This window comes from Lithobates pipiens, unplaced genomic scaffold (assembly GCF_037356315.1).
Source record: "Lithobates pipiens isolate NorthernLeopardFrog02 unplaced genomic scaffold, aLitPip1_a1.2 Scaffold_30, whole genome shotgun sequence".
Lineage (NCBI taxonomy): Eukaryota > Metazoa > Chordata > Amphibia > Anura > Ranidae > Lithobates > Lithobates pipiens.
Genome location: NW_027507791.1, coordinates 164,736,956 through 164,753,725, shown reverse-complemented (window position 1 = coordinate 164,753,725; position 16,770 = coordinate 164,736,956). Strand labels below are relative to the sequence as shown.

At 50.4% G+C, this 16,770-nt stretch overlaps 4 pseudogenes; all 4 read left to right on the top strand.

Moving 5' to 3' along the window:
• The first annotated feature begins 1,318 nt into the window (after window positions 1–1,318).
• LOC143948069 (5S ribosomal RNA) lies at window positions 1,319–1,437 on the top strand (annotated as a pseudogene).
• Window positions 1,438–3,534: 2,097 nt separating this feature from the next.
• LOC143947568 (5S ribosomal RNA) lies at window positions 3,535–3,653 on the top strand (annotated as a pseudogene).
• A 9,145-nt stretch (window positions 3,654–12,798) lies between these two features.
• On the top strand, window positions 12,799–12,917 carry LOC143949326 (5S ribosomal RNA; annotated as a pseudogene).
• Window positions 12,918–13,638: 721 nt separating this feature from the next.
• LOC143949984 (5S ribosomal RNA) lies at window positions 13,639–13,758 on the top strand (annotated as a pseudogene).
• Window positions 13,759–16,770: the final 3,012 nt, after the last annotated feature.

Here is a 16,770-nt window from a genome sequence, read left to right as displayed (position 1 = left end):
CGGGGGGAGACGGGTGTAGTGGCCTCGCTCGACGTGGAGAAGGCTTTCGACTCTGTTGAGTGGGGTTACCTATGGGAGGCGCTCTCGCAATTCAGATTTGGCCCAGGATTTAAGAATTGGATCCGCATGCTGTACCACAGCCCCTCTGCTAGAATCCGTACCAATGGCTGTCTCTCCGGGCAGTTTCAGCTGGCACGGGGTACGAGACAGGGGCACCCCCTCTGACCAGCCTTATTTGTCCTTGCGATGGAGCCCTTGGCTATTTTGCTGAGAGCGGATACTGGGATAAAGGGGATACAAGTAGGGCCCATCGAGGAAAAGCTGTCCTTGTATGCAGATGATGCTCTGCTTTATTTAGTGGACGCGTCGTCTTCTTTGGGCACTGCACTGGAACTGATTAATCGATTCGGTCAGTACTCAGGTATCCGCATCAATTGGGACAAACCGGTTGTTTTCCCACTCCACTCCTCGACCCCCCCGCATGCCTCATCCACAGCTTAAATGAGTGGAAAGTTTTATATACCTGGGGATTAAGGTCAGTGGTAGAGTTCAGAGCTATCTGGAGGACAATATACAGCCACTCATGACACAATTAGGGGCTAGGTGCGCGGCATGGCGATCTCTCCCTTTATCCCCAGTGGGCAGAGTCAATTTGTTAAAAATTAACAAAAAATTACTTCTTTCGTAATACCCCCATCCACATTCCCAGGACTTTTTTCCAGAGACTGGAGAGTCTGTTTATATCCTTTGTCTGGGCTGGGAGACCCCCCAGGGTAGCTAAGCAGATACTATATCTCCCACTATCGGGGGGGGGGGGCCTGGCGCTCCCAAACTTTCAGATCTACTACTGGGCGGCCGTTTTGGTCACAATTCGGTGGTGGTTCTCCCAGCCCACACAAAACCCGGCGGTCACCCTGGAGGCAGCCATCCTTGGCTCCTATGCAGCTCTGAGTAACCTACCATTTCGGGGGCTTAGGGCGAGCTCCTCCATGACGGGCTTGATGCGTACCACGGTGAGGGTCTGGCGGGAGACAAGGAGGAGCTATGGAAAGCCCAACCACATCTCCCCACATATGCCCCTATGGGGCAACCCCATGCTCCCTCACCTGAATAGTATCCCAGACCCTTCTCTGTGGGCGAAAAGAGGAATCGTCACTTTAAAGCACATAGTTTATCAGGGTAGGCTAATGATCGCCTGGGAATACTGGATGCCGTAGGCTTCTTTTTATGTTGTTGGCTTTGACCTTTTTTTTTAGCTTGTTTCCCAAGGTGACCATCTTGGCCTTTGTCAAGAGGCTTCAGAGTGCCCAAAGAGAGTGCCTACGGCCAAATCACCCTGAAAGAGCCCAATCTCATCTGATCTCGGAGGCTAAGCAGCGATGGGCCTGGTTAGTACCTGGATGGGAGACAGCCTGGGAATACCAGGTGCCATAGGCTTCTTTTTTTATTTTTATTTTTATTTTTTTATTTTGTAGTATGCGACATACAATGCAAAGGCAACTTCAAAGAATGTGTGATACAAATAGTTACAAACAAACGATCATATTGCATGGATATCAGAGCCAATGGTAAGAAGTCCGAGGAGAATAGCACGTGTACAGCTTTGCGGTCATATCAAGATGAGATTAAAGCTCCATCTCGTTGGGATCCTCTACCACTTAAAATATTATTGATACTAGCCCTGCTACCCTCGAAGAGTTTCGATATCCATAGATAGGGGAAGAGTATTGTGTAGTAGTCAAATGAGGTCGGAACATACCATTTTCTTTTCCCTTTTTTTGAGTTAAGAAGGGAAATAGTAGAACTGAAAGGAGGGAGAAGGGGAAAGAGAAGATTGGGGAAGGAAATGGCAGAAAAGGAAAAGAAGGGGTAAGGGGGTGTCGTGGGTAGAGTGGATAGGGTGGGGTCCCCTGCGGTCCCCTCCCTGGGAGCAAGAGACGCCCTCGGTTTACCAGCTCATCAGCTGTCCAACGTTTGGAACAGCGATCTCCAACGATCACCATGAGCTTACTATGTCTCGCGGAGGTATTCTTCCGAAAAGCACAACTGTTCCAGTAGAACCATCTGTTCCCCTGCTCCTCCATTTTATCCTTCATTGTGGCAGTCAGGTCTTCCATTCGTTCAATATCATTTACCCTTGCGAACCACTGGGTCACCGTTGGAGCAGTTGCTGTTTCCACTGACTTGGAATGCAGGCCCTAGCTGCATTGAGGAGATGTTTAAGTAAGGACTTATGATAACGCTTTCTCGACATAGGAGTTAGATTGAGAAGAACTGCTGTGGGATCATTGGCTAAGGAAATGTCTGTGAACTTGTGGATGAGTCTCAGGACAGGCTGCCAGAATGTTTGTAATTTAGGGCATTCCCAGAAAATGTGGAGAATGGTGCCAGCCTGTTGCTCACAGCGCCAGCAGCGGTCAGATTGACCGGGGAATATTTTGGCCAACACCGCCAGTGTACGATACCAGCGTGTGATCACCTTATATGAGATCTCCTGATATTTACTGCAGAGTGACGTCTTATGGGCGAAAAAAGAGTATTCTGTCCCTCTGTGGTTTGGAGAATGTAGTTTGTAAGTCCCTTTTCCATGTAGCTAGGAAGGGCGGATCCGTGGAGGATTGTGCGTCTGTCAGGATTTGGTAGGACCTAGAGAGGGAACCACGAATTGGGCCATCATCCAGGCAAAGTTTCTCGAAGGGGTGGAATTGTCTAGAGAAGAACGAATGGTTAGGTAGTGATCCGAGGAAATGGATGAGCTGTCTAGCTCTCCAGCTATCCATTGCAACAGGTACTTGCTCTAGCAGTATGGTCCCCGTGGGAATCCAGCCCGTGGGTCCAAGAAATAGGGCTGCTCTCAGAAGCCCTTTCAGGGCTTGCCTGGTAATGGCCTGGTCAGACAGGCCCGGAGGGAATCTAGGATGTCCAATAATTGGGGTCATAGGAGAAGGGAAGTTAGTCAGGTGGGAAAGGTGAAAAAAACGATCCATCTCGGCGAGCGAGGGGCAAATTAACGGGTGAGTAGTCACACAGGACTCCAATGGCCTCCCCGCCCAAGGCAGACCAGCCAGTGGAACCCGCGCCATCTCCTGCTCTAGCTTGACCCATAGCGTCAGTTCCCCATGTCGGCACCAGTCAACCACCCGTGTCATGTGCGTCGCTGTGTAATATAGAGCAGGCTCCGGGAAGCCAATACCTCCCCGCAATTTCGGTCGCAATAGCATTGCCCTACCAATACGCGTATGTTTGCCACGCCAGAGGAACTTGATAAAGATTGAGCGAACCACATGAAAGAAAGTCTGGGGTATTTTGATAGGTAAGGCTTGTAGTAGATACAGAAGTCGTGGCATCGCGTTCATCTTCAACACATTACAGCGTCCGAACCATGTCAGAGCTAGTGGGTCCCATCTTTTAAGGTCCGCTGTAAGCCCATAGGCTTCTTTTTATGTTGTTGGCTTTGACCTGTTTTTTTCGTTTGTTTCTCAAGGCGACCATCTTGGCGTTTTTGAAGAGGGTTGGGCGTGTCTTGAAGAGAACGCTTACGGCCACATCACCCTGAAAGCTCCCGATCTCGTCTGATTTCAGAGGCTAAGCAGTGTCAGGCCTGGTTAGTACCTGGATGGGAGACCGCCTGGGAATACCAGGTGCCATAGGCTTCTTTTTATGTTGTTGGCTTTGACCTGTTTTTTTGCTTTTTTCTCAAGGCGACCATCTTGGCGTTTGTCAAGAGGGTTGGGCGTGTTCTTTTGGGGGCGTGGCCTGACACGAATGGCGACGGATGTTAGATTGTAAGCTCCTGATACCTGCGGAGCTATCCGTCGCCATCCACACGATCCTGTGCCCAATCCCTGCTCAAGCCACCTCCGCCGGCTAGTTGGAGCCCGCAGCGGTGTCCCGGGCCTATATTGCAGTGCTCAGCGGCCCGTGGACTCCGCGGATCCGCCGCATTGCCGTCCGCCGGCCGCCGCCATCTTTCTGCCCCGAGGCCTCCCGGAAAAGCCTTGGCCCTGCTGCCTGCAGAGGTGAGAGACCTCCATCGGTCCCCCCACGTTGTCCACCCTCCTGCCAGGATCCCTCCGGTGGCGTTCCCTGGACTCTGGGGCGCTCGGGGAGACCGCGGCCGGTTCCGGCCCAGTGAGGCCTACTAAGGCCTACGGATCCCCGGTGTTTCCTGCGGCCGCCACCCGAGATCGTGCTCCGCGGCCGTTCCGGCCTACCACCACGGCTGAGGGTCCTGCAGTTCTACCGGACAGGTGGACTAGAGATGGCTGAGTAGGGGGCACTTTCTTTTTGGAGCGCCCGGTCGCCTCTCGACCACCCCGACCATTTCAGTGCCTTACAGAGCACTATGCACTCCGCTAAGAAGAAGGGAGCCAAGCGGAACAACAAACTGTTCAAATCGGCGCCTCAAACCCGACCTCCGGAGAGCTTAGCCGGTTATTTCACCGCCAGCAATTTCTATCCCCGGAGGCCAAGATGGCGGCGACTCGCACGGAGGAGGAGAGCGTGTCCCCAGGTCCAGCACCACTCTCGCATACAGAGCATACACCAGCAGATGGCTATCGGGAATTTCCGCCGGACCTCCACCCCATGGACGACGAACTGAGGCGGGCTGCCGTGCCGACAGGCGGAGTGGACGCTGAACTGCGTATGCTGCTCCAAGCGTTGCCGACGAAGGCGGACATAACCGCTCTGATAGGGACTGTGGAGGCGGCTCACCGCAAAGAGATGGCGGCAGTTAAGGCAGACGTATCGGCGCTTAATTCTACGGTGGAGGCGGGGGAGACCTCTCTGGCTGCTTTTGAACAACGTGTAGCGGCGGTGGATAGACTCCAGGAGGCACACGCAGAGACTCTGGTGGCACAACAACTCCACTTGGAGGAAATAGAGGATAGGAATCGCAGGAACAACCTGCGACTCCGGGGCTTACCTGAGGCTACAGGCCCTGAAGACTTGCAGGATATCGCTCTTGCTATCTTCCGCGCTATAGAAGGCATCGAGCTCCCGGACCGGGTGGAGATCGACCGGATACACAGAGCGCTAGGCCCTAAACCTACGGACCCCCTGCGGCCCCGAGATGTTATTTGCAGGATCCACCACTATCCTCATAAGGAACAGATCCTATGCAAAGCCTGGAACGCCGGGGACCTGGAATTTGATGGGGCGACCATTAAGATCCTCCCGGACCTTTCCCGCCCCACCCTGCAAAGACGAGCCATGCTGCGGCCGCTGCTTGACCTTGCTCGCAGAAGAAATATAACTTACCGCTGGGGATATCCGCTTTCAGTGACATTTAAGAAAGATCAGAGATCGTTTACTTTGCGGAAACCTGAATCCCTGCCTGCCCTCTTTACCTTTCTTGGTTCAGAGCCGGTGAGGATGCCTGACTGGCTGGCTTTCCTCCCACGACCGCAAGGACAACCGAGTAAGTCTGGACAAGGAGCTGCAGTGCCTCCCGGATTACAAAGAGGTCGTCGCCGACCTAGAGCGGTCTCTCAGGAGGATGTCCGTGAATCTTGATCTGGCTCCCGGGTGCTACCGCCCAACCTCGTTTGACCGTAATCGGATGATCCCAACCCCAGGTTCGGAACTCACCTGCTCAGTTAAGTTTTTGTTTCTTATCTTTGCCCCTACATTTCCAGTTACCTTTGCACCTTGACTGCCACCTGGCTCCCTCATGGTCCCCTGGCACCACCCCCCCCCTTTTTTTTTTTCTCTTTTTGGTGGGCTACCCGCCCCGAGGTGTTGAATGATCCTACCTGCATTTTACCAGCCCCCCCCCTCCGGGGGAACTGTGAGGAGCTACGCCCCCACCCCTCGGTTGACGTATTTGACTTGCTGACTCTGCCCTGCCCGTCTGCCGTGGGACATCCCTTCTCAGTTACGGCAGGAACATTCCACGCTCCAGCGCCTAACCGGGGAGGACACCCTTTGCCACCGTTGGATGGGTGGGGATGGCTGCCGTGAAATCCCCCCATTGGCAACGGCCCTGAGAGTTGCAGTCATGTGAACCCCTCGGCTGGACATACGGACAGGTAGCCTGGACGGATGAGGAATGGGTTTGACATGTCTGCGCGCATGGAGCCCTGATGCCATGGGGGTTCTGGGGGCATGGGCATCCACTGGATTACGGACGCATTGAAAGATTCTGTCGCAGGTGTGTGTTTAGTTGGGGGCTCAGGTCGGGCTACCAGGCCGTTGGGCACCATTTGGCTGGCTACTTGTCCTGTATTAGGAGCCGATCTGGCTGACGATCGGCAGGCTATCTGGGGAGGGTTGACAGTCTCCTACATGGCCTGGTAGATACAGGATTAACAGCCCTCTTGCTGCGGCAATTCCTACGTTTGGGGCCAGGTGTCTACCGAAAAGCAGGTACGAGGGGGACGTATACCGTGGGGAATGGGAACACCTGTTTCGTTCACTTTTTTCAGTTTTTATGCATTTGTTGTCTCCTTTTTTCTGGGTTGGGGGTTATCCCTGTTGCAATATTTTTGGAGTGATACATGTTTTTTCATTTTTATGATGTGTCGGGTGGGGAGGTGTGGCTGGGCGCTCTCTTTTTGAGCCCTGTCCTACCTCTCCCCCAAATAGGTTGGTATATGTCGCTGGGTTCTGCCACACGGCTCCCAAGCGCCATATGCAAATATTATACTGTGTAAGGGACAAGGTGTTAGACTTTGTCCCATTTTCCTGACTCTTTTTCTCTTTCTTCTTTTAACGTTTTTTCCTTTTCTTTCTGGTATCTGTTTTAACCTTCTGTTTCCTTCCCCTCTCTTCCCTTGCCCTTTCCTTCCCGGTCCTTTCCGCCACCCGCCCAACCCCCCCCCCCCCCGGGTCCCCTATGGCATTCGACAGACTTACAGTGATGTCCCTGAACGTTAAGGGTCTTAACACGCCGGAGAAGAGGCGTATTTTGTTAGATGATTTAAAACGGTCCCAGGTAGACGTAGCTTTTCTCCAGGAGACCCACTTTAAGGATAATAAGCTACCTTATTTACGAAATAAGCTTTTCCCGATTGCCTATCATTCCACAAACCCAACGGCTAAGTCCAAGGGAGTCTCCATACTGATATCCAGTAGGGTTCCCTGGAACTGCCAGAGCTACAATCTGGACCCCTCAGGACGGTTTGTCTTCCTTAAGGGTACGGTAGGCCTCACGCAGCTTACACTGGCAGCGATATATGCCCCTAATGACCACCAGGCCACCTTTCTGGAAGAGACTTTAGAACGTCTCCAAGACTTCAGAGAGGGCCAGTTGATTATAGGGGGAGACTTTAATGCCCCATTGACTCCCTCAGTGGACACTTCCTCCGGAAGGACCTCCATCCCCATAGGCCAACTCAAACGTATGTCTAAGACGTTCCATAAATCACAGCTGATAGACGTTTGGCGTCTGCAGCATTCGGGAGAGCGTGACTATACCTACTATTCCTCTGTACACCAGGTATACACTAGGATAGACTACTTCCTGATCCCCCATGCGCACCTACATGCCATTGAACACAAGTCTATTGGACTTAGGACCTGGTCTGACCATGCACCTATATTTTTGACATACCGTATATCTGATCACGCCTCTTCCAGACACCGATTCTGGCGTCTGAACGAGAGCCTCCTGCAGGCACCGGAGGTGCTGGCGGAGGTGTCTAGGGAGCTGCATTGTTACTTCCAGGAGAATGCCCGACCTGGTTGTACGCCTGGGATTTTGTGGGAGGCTCACAAACCAGTGATTGGGGGATCCTTATTAAGCATGGGGCCCGCATTAAACGGGAGCGTACCCAACAACTTACCCAACTCTTACAGAAACTTGCTGTTGCTGAGGGCAAACATAAGCATAATCCCACACTGTCCTCGGAGTCTGACTTGACAACCTTACGGAAACAGATCAACGATCTCCTCCACTACAGAGCTAAGGCACATTTACAGATCTGCCGTAGAACGACATATGAATCAGGGGACAAATGCGGGAAATTGTTGGCAAGAATGGTCAGAGACTTAAAACTTTCCACATACGTCCCTCATATTAACAAGGCAGGGGGCGAAAGGGCAATCCTGCCCACACATATTACACGGGAGTTTCACTCTTTCTACTCCACCCTGTACAACCTGCCTCTGGTGACAGCGCCCCAATCAGACATGGACGAATACGTTGCGACCTCTCACATGCCCTCTCTCTCGCCTGACACGCAGAGGATCTTAGACTCTCCCATAACTTTACCAGAACTCCAAACGGCCATGAAGTCCCTGAAGCCCGGGAAAGCGCCGGGTCCTGACGGCTATACCTTACAATACTACAGAACCCTATTCCCAGTATTAGGCCCCCAACTACTCACGGTCTTTAATGCCATGGGGTCGGGAGAAACGTTCGCCTCCGCTACCCTGGGTGCCCATATCTCCGTGATCCCTAAGGAGGGGAAGGACCCGGCGTCCTGTGGCAGTTATAGACCTATCTCGCTGCTGAACGTAGATCTCAAACTATTCACCAAAATACTGGCTACTCGGCTGGCATTGCATCTCCAGCAACTTATCCATCTGGATCAGGTGGGTTTTGTCCCGTCGAGGGAAGCTAGGGATAGTACCACCAAAGTGCTTAATTTGTTACATATTGTGAAATCAAAGAAGACCCCGTGTCTATTTTTAAACACTGAAGCCGAAAAGGCGTTCGACCGGGTTAACTGGTCGTTTATGTTTACAGTACTACGACATATCGGACTGGGGGAGGTGATGCTGAGCCGCATAGCTAGTATATATAGTAGTCCTACAGCCCAGGTGAAGGCCAACGGTATACTATCAGAACCTTTTAAGATCACCAATGGGACGAGACAGGGTTGCCCATTGTCCCCCCTCCTTTTCGCTCTGTCCTTGGAACCGTTTTTAGCCAAGATCAGAATGAACCCCGATATACAAGGGGTGGCAATTGGCCGACTGCACTGTAAGCTGTCAGCCTATGCGGATGATATGCTCTTCTCCATCACTAACCCAATAATTTCCCTTCCGAACCTCCTTAGTTCATTCGAGACTTACGGGAAACTCTCTAACCTTCGAATTAACTTTATTAAATCTGAGGCAATGGGGATATCTATTCCGGCACGTACTCTCTCGATGTTACAATCCACCTTCCGATTTAGATGGACGTCCTCTGCCTTGACTTACCTGGGCACGAAAATCCCAACTGACCTGTCTCGCATCTATGACTATAACTTTCCCCCTTTGTTGATACAGATTAGGGCACTGCTAGACACATGGCATAAGGGACTACACTCATGGTTTGGGAGATGCAATCTACTAAAAATGAGTGTGCTGCCCAAATTGTTATACCTCTTTCAGGCTCTCCCGATCAGAATACCTCCCACATATTTTAAACAGGTGCAGACCCTGTTTGTCCAATTTGTCTGGGCATACAAGAAACCGCGCATACCACGTGCCCAACTTTCTGCGCCCAAACGATATGGGGGACTGGCACTCCCCGATATTAGGAGATACTACCAAGCAATACACTTAGGCAGAATCGTGGACTGGGGGAGACATCAAGAATTGAAATTATGGGTACAGATAGAGCAACGGCAGGTAAACATTCCCCTGCGTTCTGCGCTATGGTGTGGTGGCTCCCTCCCCCCTGAGATAAAATCGCATCCCTTGATAGCAATGACTTCAGGCGACACTCCAAAACTCCCTGACTACCAAAACCTCTCCCTTGACCCCGATTCTAGGTAACCATCGGTTCCCCCCCGGGAACTCACCTACACGCTTTCAGGCGCTGAGGGAGTCAGATTGTGTAACGGCTGCACGATTTGTGCGGCGAGATAGGTGGCCCTTGTTAACGGAGCTAACCGACCCAGCGGGCTCCTTCCAGCTCTCCTTCTGGGACGCAGTACAGATACACCATTTTCTTCAAAGCATCCCAAATCCCCAGTCTTACACACGACCGCTGACCCCATACGAGGAATTCCTCACAGGCACGGAACCAGTTTCTCTGTATACCCTTGGATGTCTTTTGTATACACTAGCTGCTCTTTATACATTAGCTCTTTGTATACCCAAGCCTCTCTGTATACACTCGTCCGTCTGTATACACTAGCAAGTCTGCATACACCAGCCTCTCTATGTAACCCAGCCTCTCTCTCTGTATACCCTAGCCTCCATCTCTGCATACCCAAGATGTTCTTCTCTATAATCTAGCTTATTTGTATACACTAGCCTGCCTTTTGCCCACATTAGCCTCTCTATATAAACTAGTTGGTCTTCTGTATACACTAGTCCGTCTGTATACACTAGCAAGTATGCATACTCTAGCCTCTCTCTCTGTATACCCTAGCCTCCATCTCTGCATACCCAGGACATTCTTCTGTATAATCTAGCCTATCTGTATACACTAGTGTATACAGACGGACTAGTGTATACAGAGGACCGGCTAGTTGATACAGACAGGCTAATGTGTACAAAAGACAGGCTAATGTATATAGATAGGCTAGATTATACAGAAGAATGTCCTGGGTATGCAGAGCGCTCAGCTTCAAGGGATGGCCATCGTGAGTAATATGAGGGACACTCCTCAACCCCGCCCCCACCTACCAGATCTGACTTTCATCTCCTTGCCCTCTCTGCCCCGGTCATCTGGTGGCAGTTTTATGCACTCCCTGGCCCCCACCCATTCATAATCCTTACCGACCTTTCCTTCCGCTGCTCACACATGGCATAAGGGACTACACTCATGGTTTGGGAGATGCAATCTACTAAAAATGAGTGTGCTGCCCAAATTGTTATACCTCTTTCAGGCTCTCCCGATCAGAATACCTCCCACATATTTTAAACAGGTGCAGACCCTGTTTGTCCAATTTGTCTGGGCATACAAGAAACCGTGCATACCACGTGCCCAACTTTCTGCGCCCAAACGATATGGGGGACTGGCACTCCCCGATATTAGGAGATACTACCAAGCAATACACTTAGGCAGAATCGTGGACTGGGGGAGACATCAAGAATTGAAATTATGGGTACAGATAGAACAACGGCAGGTAAACATTCCCCTGCGTTCTGCGCTATGGTGTGGTGGCTCCCTCCCCCCTGAGATAAAATCGCATCCCTTGATAGGGAACACTCTGACGCAATGTCTTCAGGCGACACTCCAAAACTCCCTGACTACCAAAACCTCTCCCTTGACCCCGATTCTAGGTAACCACCGGTTCCCCCCCGGGAACTCACCTACACGCTTTCAGGCGCTGAGGGAGTCAGATTGTGTAACGGCTGCACGATTTGTGCGGCGAGATAGGTGGCCCTTGTTAACGGAGCTAACCGACCCAGCGGGCTCCTTCCAGCTCTCCTTCTGGGACGCAGTACAGATACACCATTTTCTTCAAAGCATCCCAAATCCCCAGTCTTACACACGACCGCTGACCCCATACGAGGAATTCCTCACAGGCACGGAACCAGTTTCTCGAGTCCTCTCTAAAATGTACTCGACACTGAATACACCAGCCCACCCGCCGAGCCTGGCGTGCTTGGACAAGTGGGAGGCGGAGCTTCAATGCACCTTTACTGCAGTCCAGAAACAGAATATAATTGACCATTCTCTTAAAACGTCACTGTGCACTAAAATACAAGAGACCAATTATAAAATCATGACCCGGTGGTATCTTACACCTAGTCGCCTACATGCCATTTTCCCAGACACATCAGCAAGTTGCTGGCGATGTCATGAAGAGAGGGGGTCCATGTTACACATGTTTTGGTCCTGCCCTAAGTTGACGCCTTTCTGGACTGCAGTGCGAACGGTGTCTCAAAATTTTATGGACCTGCTGATTCCCAACGACCCGGCGTTCTTTCTACTCCATGTGTCCACCCTGCCCCCCCGAAGATACAAGAGATCTATACTGCGACACTTGACTAACGCTGCCAAATCCTGTATCCCCCTACTTTGGAAACAAGACTGTCCTCCGACCGTAGCAATGTGGTTGAGGAGGGTAGAAGACATGAATAAAATGGAGGACTTGGTGTTGACAGCGCAACACAGACAGGACACCTACAGGAAAACCTGGTCTCTCTGGAATATGTTCATACTTTCAGATGAAGGAAAGTCGCTGCTTGCGACTTGAGCTGTTGTGATTACATGGACACTAGGCAGTACACGGAGGTTCCAACCCCATGGACAGGTATCTCAGTCGCACGCCTCCCATTGTCCCTCCATGCCCCCCTTCTCTCCGATCCTCCCCCCTCTCCCCTGTAACTTACCTTTCTTTCTTCTCTCATTCTTTTCTGGTAGCGATATGTCGGCCTATATTGTTTAGATTTTGGCTATACCAACAAACTGGACCTCGGGGACATATGGACCCTGGTTATATTCTCTTTCTTGTGCTGTTGGAATATGCACTGTATTTTATATCTTGTCAAGATGAGTGACTTGGAGGCTGCGACCTCCATTTTTTTGCTACCGCTGTATGTTAAACGGGCCCTTGTCCCATTGTTGAAAACTAATAAAATATATATTTGAAAAAAAAAGAGGGTTGGGCGTGTCTTGAAGAGAACGCTTACGGCCACATCACCCTGAAAGCACCCGATCTCCTCTGATTTCAGAGGCTAAGCAGCGTCAGGCCTGGTTAGTACCTGGATGGGAGACTGCCTGGGAAGACCAGCTGCCATAGAAGGATCTGGCCTGGTTAGTGTCATGATTGGGAGATCGCCTGGGAATACCGGGTGCCGTAGGCTTCTTTTTATGTTGTTGGCTTTGACCTGTTTTTTTTAGCTTGTTTCCCAAGGTGACCATCTCTGCCTTTGTCAAGAGGCTTCAGAGTGCCCAAAGAGAGTGCCTACGGCCAAATCAACCTGAAAGAGCCCAATCTTATCTGATCTTGGAGGCTAAGCAGCGATGGGCCTGGTCAGTACCTGGATGGGAGACAGCCTGGGAATACCAGGTGCCGTAGACTTCTCATTATGTTGTCGGCGTTGACCTGTTTTTTTTTCCTTGTTTCCCAAGGTGACCATCTTGGCATTTATCAAGAGGGTTGAGAGTGCACAAAGAAATTGCCTACGGCCACAACACCCTGAAAGTTCCCAATCTCGTCTGGTCTCAGAGGCTAAGCAGGGTTGGGCCTGGTTTGTACCTGGATGGGAGACCACCTGGGTTTTCCAGATGCCGCAGGCTTCTTTTTATGTTGTTGGTGTTGACCTGTTTTTTTCGCTTGTTTCCCAAAGTGATCATCTTGGCATTTGTCAAGAGGGTTGAGAGTGCCTAAAGAGATCGCTTACAGCCGCATCACCCTGAAAGCACCCTATCTCTTCTGATCTCTGAGGCTAAGAAGGGTTGGGCCTAGTTAGTACTTGTATGGGAGACGGCCTTGGAATACCAGGTGCCGTATTCTTCTTTTTATGTTGTTGGCGTTGACCTGTTTTTTTTCGCTTGTTTCCCAGGGTGACTATCTTGGCATTTTTCAAGAGGGATGAGAGTGCCCAAAGAGATTGCCTATGGGCACATCACCCTGAAAGTGCCCGATCTCCTCTGATCTCTAAACAGGGTTGGGCCTTGGGAATACTAGGTGCTGTAGGCTTCTTTTTATGTTGTTGGTGTTGACTTGTTTATTTTTTTTTGTTTACCAAAGGTGACCATCTTGGTGTTTGTCAAGAGGGTTGAGAGTGCCTGAAGAAATCTGCTATGGCCACATCACCCTGAAAGAGCCCAATCTCATCTGATCTCAGAGGCTAAGCAGGGTTGGGATCAGTTTAGTACCTGGATGGGAGACCGCCTGGGATTTCCAGATGCCGTAGGCTTCTTTTTATGTTGTTGCCGTTGACCTATTTTTTTCTGCTTGTTCCCAAGGTGACCATCTTGGCGTTTGTCAAGAGAGTTGAGAGTGCCTGAAGATATTGGCTGTGGCCACATCACCCTGAATCTGTTCCATCTCGTCTGATCTTGGAGGCTAAGCAGGGTCGGGCCTGGTTAATGCCAGGATGGGAGACCGCCTGGAAATACCAGGTGTCGTAGGCTTCTTTTTTTTTTCAAATATAATTTTTTCTCCAAACAGGGGAAGATGGTCCCCCGAGTACATAATGCAACAGAGAAATACAGAGCAAAAAGCAGCTGAACAATACTTGATACAGGTATATTCGCAACTGTGAGTCTGCCTTCCATCAATCACAATGATTCGAGGCACGAATAAAGTACTGTACCAAGATCCAGGGTCACACAAACCCCAGGTCCCCCCTGCATAATCCATCCAGAGGGGGGTGTGGGGCCGTAATTCCCAATTTTCCACTTTTTCCAGAAGAGAGAGGGGGTGGAGGGGGTGATAGATAGGGGAGGAAGGCAGAAAAGAGAAGGGGTGAAAGATCAGGAAAGGAGAAGAGGGGACGAGACACGATGGCAGCCACTGTCCAAGGGGCCAGTCAAGGAAAGCTCAGAGCACTAAGGCGATAGCAGGCGACATCCTTCCAGCGAGAATATAAAGGTATTCCAGATGTCCCAGGTTTGTTTAAAAAATTCTTGTTTACCTTGTGATGTGAGGATCAAGTCCTCCATTTTTTTTAATGTGCTCTATTTTCCTAAGCCAGTAAGTAATGAAAGGGGGGGGACATTTTTTCCAATAGAGAGGGATGCAGGATTTCGCCGCATTTATCACATGCCGTAAAATTGTTTTTTTTGTACTTCTTATTGGGAATCTGTTAATGATGCAAGAGAAAGAATGCAGCCTCTTCCTGGATGGAGAAGTCTGTGAATTTTTGTGTTATGCATCGGATCTCTGTCCAGAAGTCCACCAAGCTAGGACAGGACCAAAAAATGTGGAGCAACGTGCCCTCTTCTTCTCCACCAGGGGTCAAGTCCTGGGGAAAAAAGTGTGGGAACTCCCACCCAAGATCCACTCCCCCCACCAAAAAAAAAAAATGATACGCTCATATGCATATTTATATTTCACATAAAATACAGTGACTGCAAATGCAACATGCTACAAGAGATGACCAGACTGCGAATGCTACTACAGGAGATGACCAGACTGCAAATGCGTCATAGTACAGGAGTTGACCAGACTGCAAATGCGACATAGTACAGGAGATTACCAGACTGCAAATGCGACTACAGGAGATGACCAGACTGCGAATGCGACTACAGGAGATGACCAGACTGCGAATGCGACTACAGGAGATGACCAGACTGAAAATGCGACTACAGGAGATGACCGGACTGCAAATGCGACTACAGGAGATGACCAGACTGAAAATGTGACATAGTACAGGAGATGACCAGACTGCGAATGCAACATACTCCAGGAGATGACCAGACTGCGAATGCGACTACAGGAGATGACCAGACTGCGAATGCGACTACAGGAGATGACCAGACTGTGAATGCGACATACTACAGGAGATGACCAGACTGCGAATGCGACATACCACAGAAGATGACCAGACTGCGAATGTGACTACAGGAGATGACCAGACTGCGAATGCGACATACTACAGAAGATGACCAGACTGCAAATGCGACTACAGGAGATGACCAGACTGCAAATGCGACAACAGGAGATGACCAGACTGCAAATGCGACTACAGGAGATGACCAGACTGAAAATGTGACATAGTACAGGAGATGACCAGACTGCAAATGCAACTACAGGAGATGACCAGACTGCGAATGCGACATACTACAGGAGATGACCAGACTGCGAATGCGACTACAGGAGATGACCAGACTGTGAATGCGACATACTACAGGAGATGACCAGATTGCAAATGTGACTACAGGAGATGACCAGACTGCAAATGCGACTACAGGAGATGACCAGACTGAAAATGTGACATAGTACAGGAGATGACCAGACTGCGAATGCAACATACTACAGGAGATGACCAGACTGCGAATGCGACTACAGGAGATGACCAGACTGCGAATGCGACTACAGGAGATGACCAGACTGTGAATGCGACATACTACAGGAGATGACCAGACTGCGAATGCGACATACCACAGAAGATGACCAGACTGCGAATGTGACTACAGGAGATGACCAGACTGCGAATGCGACATACTACAGAAGATGACCAGACTGCAAATGCGACTACAGGAGATGACCTGACTGCAAATGCGACTACAGGAGATGACCAGACTGCAAATGCGACTACAGGAGATGACCAGACTGCAAATGCGACTACAGGAGATGACCGGACTGCAAATGCGACTACAGGAGATGACCAGACTGAAAATGTGACATAGTACAGGAGATGACCGGACTGCAAATGCGACTACAGGAGATGACCAGACTGCGAATGCGACATACTACAGGAGATGACCAGACTGCGAATGCGACTACAGGAGATGACCAAACTGTGAATGCGACATACTACAGGAGATGACCAGATTGCAAATGTGACTACAGGAGATGACCAGACTGCAAATGCGACTACAGGAGATGACCTGACTGAAAATGTGACATAGTACAGGAGATGACCAGACTGCGAATGCGACATACTACAGGAGATGACCAAACTGCGAATGCGACTACAGGAGATGACCAGACTGCGAATGAGACATACTACAGAAAATGACCAGACTGCGAATGCGACTACAGGAGATGACCAGACTGCAAATGCGACTACAGGAGATGACCAGACTGTGAATGCGACATACTACAGGAGATGACCAAGTAGCCAGTTTTAAAATTTAAACCTGTCCTCAGCCCCTTTATAGCACCCTTCTTCACATTCCTGTCCTCACCCCCTTTGTAGAACCCCCCTTCACATTCCTGCCCTGCCTCCCTTTTATATCACCCCTCCTCATTCCTTTCAGTT